Genomic DNA, 5,257 nt, shown 5'->3' on the forward strand with positions numbered 1-5,257 from the left:
TATTAATTTTACATAAATGCTAATATTTCTGTGTGTGTCCCCCCCCCAGGAGTTAATTTTTATTTTAAAGAAAAATTCCTAATCTTTTTAGTTCCATGAGAAATTTAAAACCTAGACCTGCTGTTCTAGAATAGTTTTTGTCAGTGTTATTAGTGCACTCCATATATTGGCCTTTGAAAGCACAGGATGTGTCTCTGCTACAGACCAGCAGCTGCCATCTTTCAGAACCTATGGACTAAAGGAACATTGGTGAACTCTTATTCAGCCAGTTGGGATCATCACTATTTTAAATTTAGAAATCTTTGAGTGATTACTTTTGAGGTCTCTTGATTTAGAGGCAAAGTCAGGCACTGTGTAATCCAGACTACATCTCTAATTCCAATACAACATAGAGAAAAGAGCCTGTTCAAGGTTCTGAGCATCTGCAGGTTCCACTGAAAAAAAATCCTGAAGAGATGGGAAGTTATGAAAATTTGAAGCTTTAAGTATTTGGGCAGTTCACTGATTCCTTTGCTGGATGTGAATTCCTTACAATTTTGTTTAAAATGAAATTTAATTTCTCTCAACTGAAGTGTTAGTGATGTGCTATAGGAAGGATAATACTGAGGAGAAAAGTGAGTATTTTGAACAAGAAGGTGAATTTGTATTTTTCTGTCCATTCTCTCATCATTCTTTTTATAGGATCATTAAAAGAGTTGCAAGAATGTGGCCTTGCATCATGCTGAATGGAGAATTATCCTTTCCAGCTGGTTGACTGTCAGCTGACCTGATGGAAATTCCCTGTAGTGACTTCATTCTCTTTGACTTCATTCAGCTCCTCAGGTGGTTGGGCTGGAAGTTTGGACTAATCATGATTGGCTCCATATTTGCCATGAAACCAAGGCTGCTCATGCCTGGGCTTGGTTCTTTTCTCCTTCTGGGCATAGCTTCTCTTTGCAGATGTTAATGGGATCCAGCAGGAGTAAACTAATGCAGATATTTCATGGTTGAAAAAGATGGAGAGGGTTTTGCTGCCTGTTTTTTACTTCCCTGTGTTCATGGGTATGCTGTATATGGATGTGCCAGTATTAAATTCTGTTGTGTATTCAGTGTTCTCTCCAAATCAGAAATCCACAACTTCATTTGGCAAGGTAAAGCCATTTCATGTGGAGGTGCCCACACCAGAAATCTTACCACAACTGACCAACTCCTTCTTCCAGGAAGGAAAAGGAAGGCAAGTTAATTGTTGCACAGAATAAAAAACCATATTCTTCAGAAAAAACATGTACCAGAAGCTGAAGTGGAGTAGATCTTCAGGCAAAATTCCTATTTGAAGCTGATTTAAATTTTATGTCCTACGCAATGTACTCTGTAGAGCAATGTTTTCTTCTAAAAGGATGGACTCTTGAGCTGTAGGCATGTAACTATTATTAGAGCAACATATGCATCACCCTTAATTTAATTTGCCCAAACTTTCCAATTTAAAAAAATGGTTTTCAGTGTCTTGAAAATTTGTCAAATATCACCTATTTTTATGGGCTAAAACTTGCAGGTTCATGAAATTACTGTTTCAACTAACATGCTTTAGGTTTTAACTGAAGTGTTTTTGAGAAATAGATTACAGGAAATGTGTTATTGGCTAATGTTCAATATTCTTGCAGCTATTTTTTGGAAGCTTTGACTTTCTTTGCTATAGATCTGTAGCAGGAGGGCACATTTGTTTGTTTTGCATTTTGGTGACCACATTAAAAATCCCCAGTCATCACTTGGATATGTTTACAGGTGCTCATGACAAAGTTTTAACTCCAGGGGTGAGTTTGTCAGGGTCGAGATTTCTGCTTTGGAAAATGTTACATTAAATTGAAATTACATCTTGACAGTGCTCTCCTGCAATTTCAATATTTGTTCATGAAGCAACATGGCTGACAGACCAGGTTCAGTATTTGAAAGCATTAAGGATGAATTAGCAATTTGGAAGTTGTCCCAGCACGTGTGCAGTATTTGGCCCCAGGTCCCTTTTGGCTGAGGGCTGCAGGAGCTCTGGGACTCTGCCATGGGTTTCACCTGCAGGGCCAATCTGGCTGATGGGACCCTGCTGGGTCAGAGGCACAGCACAAAGGTTTCAGGTGAAATCAATTAACCCAGGTGCAACCTCACACACTCTTAACACTGAGACCAAAGTCCCAGCCCTCAAATCCCCCTTCCCCAGCTCTTCTCCCTTGCCCATCTGTCCCAGCTGCTGCAGGGCCTCGTTAGGCTAAGTGGGTGCACCTGGTGCCCAGCCCCAAAGCACCTGGGCCAGGTTTATAAGGGTGTGTCTGGGCCCTGAGCAGTTCTTTGTCCTCCTGTCCTTCTACTTGTCTGTGGAAAGCAGCCAGTCCTTCCTGATAGAACAGGTATGTGCATGGAGTTCATGGATATGTGTGGCTGGTATAGAAATCATTCACTTTGTGTCAGAGGTTTAGAGAGGAGTATTTGATACAAACACTTGGTGATGAGTTACACTTTCGTCGTTGAAAACTTCTATGAAAGCTATGGCAGAGTGATCTGCAGGTTTCAGAATGCAGTACTGTTAAAGCAAAAAGCTGGCAAAAATCAGCTCTTCAGCTAGAAAGGCCTAGTTAAAACATGTTACTTACTTGGATAAAGAAACCAAAAGAAAATGGAGAGGAATTTGCAGCCCTTTAAAACAGATTGCATATTTTAAGCAGGAGAATTCAAGTAAATGCAAAGTGTGCAAGCACTTCCCTTCTGGTTGCTATTTTTAAGAAGTATATCAGTGTGTGTTTCACAAAGGGATGTCTTTAAAACTTTTCCTGTTGCATACTCAGTCTGTAAGAATGTTTTATGCTTTGCAGAAGTTAGCTAACAATTTGAAATGTTACAGAAGCATCATCTCATCCCCCAACGTCCCTTTAGAAACAGAGAAAATAGAAAATGTTGATCTGGAAGAGGTGCTGGAAGATAATTTGCTTAAGATAGATAAGGATCCTTAAATTTTAAAACTCTTTTCTTTACTTCATGTTCTTAAGGTTCTACAAATATTTTAGATTCACTTCTGTGAGACCTCTGATAATACAAATAAAACAAGTGAATCTCTCACAGTAAAACACCTCTTCATAAATTTTGAAATCTGTGCCATCTGCATGTTTTTTTTTTTTTTTTCCCTTAAGTTCTTGAAAGCTATTTTTGTGGAGCTAAAATTGTTTATAGGTTTGGCTTGTTTGTTTTTTTGTTCAGAGTGGTTATCATGCAATTGTTTTGTGTGTGTCCTTAAAAAAAAGTTAATCCAAGAAAGAGTTACCAATGCTAACAAAGATATTCAAGTTTTTAAGGCAGTGGACTTTTTTAATATTGCATTGCCTTTTAAAATTTGGTTTCTAATTTCTCAGTGGGCAGGAAAGTAGATATATGTGTATACTTTTGTGTCCTTGCAGAACTCCTGCATTGAATGTGAGCTTTTGTGTTGTTTTTGAACAATGCAGAAAAGTCATACCTGGCTCTCTACAGCAATGCACTTGGATTGTGAATGCATAATGGCTATTGTGTAAGAAAACAAGGCTGGAGAAAGTTTTTTTATGTGTTCCTATATTTTTTTTCCCCCTTGATTTGTAAATGAAATTGGGGAGTAAAAGAAATACTCAAAATCCCCTCCTGAGCAGTGCCCCCTCCCCCTCAAACACCTGGTGCCTTGTTAACTGCAGCATGACTGTCTCTGGGAGAAAACCATGGGCAGAGAGGTTTCTTTCTGACTGTGGGCAAATCAAAGAACTAGCAAAGGAAAGGTTCTCCTTCTCTAGAGTGCTGTGTGGGGAGTTATCCTGTGATAAGAAATCTGCACTAAGGCTGTGAATGGACTTGCATCCAAATCCTGAATTTCTTCATTTGGCAACATACAGTGCTTTCTCCCTTTCATCCTAAGGCAGAAATACGTTTTGTGCCAATTTCCCATTAATAGTAAAATGGGAGAATTCAGTTGGTCAATTGATTTCTTTTGAAAGAAAAGGGAAACATTAAGAATGCAATGAACAGTAGTGTTTGACTCTACCAACCAGATGTTTGCTCCTGGAGGGTTTACTGTATACAAAGCTAGAGGATTAAAGTAACAAACTGACAAATCTGTAAGTGTTTTCAGAATGAGGACTTTTCAATTTATCTTCTTGTCTGCAAGATTTCTGCCTACACCAGCTTGTACTCCAGGATCCCAGCTCATTTCCGGTACTTGGGTCTTGGAGTTGTTTCTGCATTCGACTTTGTTTCCAGGAAAACACAACAAATCTGTGATCATTACAGCATGTCATAGTAATTAATAACCTTTGGTTTCTCTTTGTGGAGCAGACCTGATTGTTTTAAAGGATATTTTAATCTGAAATCAAGGATTAGAGAGATAAGGGAGCATTAGTTTGTTTTGTTGTAACAGATGTGTTTCTTGCCAAGACTCACCAAGTGGCTGAAATAGCTTCATTATTTTAGATGGATAGCTAATTACTGTCCTTTTTTTATTATTCCTATTTCTGTCCTTCATGTGGTGGTTGTGAATTAGCTTTGTGCCATTTTCTAAAGTATCAGGCATTTTTATACATTTGGTATATTGAATGGCAAATGCTTGATGTAAAGTCTGCAGTTTTACTCCATAACCAGATTGTAAAATATGAACTGAATTAATCATAACTGCAAAGAGTAATGGCACATTTTCTCTTATTTTATCTTTACTGCCTTTCAGATCATGGTTTAAAACCTTCTACATCTGGTGCACAGAATGAGGCAGCAGCTTTGGTAGTGGATAGCAAGAGGCAAAGGTCAAACCAGAGGCTGCACAAATATTGTGCTCTGGATTTATTGTTTTAATTAAGAGTGTGGCAGTTCATCATAAACTGTTTATGGTGTTTTTGCACAGTGCAGCATTTTGAAATCAACTGTTTTAATGAAAACATAATGTCATATCTGTCAAAGTTCTAAATATTTTGAAAGTGAAATATGAAAACAGGAACTTTAATTCTAGGTTTACTGGGATTAGCTCTTGGAATTGTTTTAAAATCCCTTATGTGTCATATCACAGGTAGCATAGTTCTGCTTTAGAAAGGAAATGGAAAATTCTGTGTGGAGCTTATTTAATTGCGAAAAACAAGGTGAGGGTTAATGTATTGAAAGACAAAGCTCTTAGGATTTGCATTGGAATGCCAGAATTAAGACAAAACCAGAGATAAGGCATTTCCTTTTCCCTAAGCAGTATGTTAATGCTCTATCCTGATTGTGTGTTAAAAAAACAACCAAAGAT

The sequence above is a fragment of the Serinus canaria genome, chromosome 11, assembly GCF_022539315.1.
Source record: "Serinus canaria isolate serCan28SL12 chromosome 11, serCan2020, whole genome shotgun sequence".
NCBI lineage: Eukaryota > Metazoa > Chordata > Aves > Passeriformes > Fringillidae > Serinus > Serinus canaria.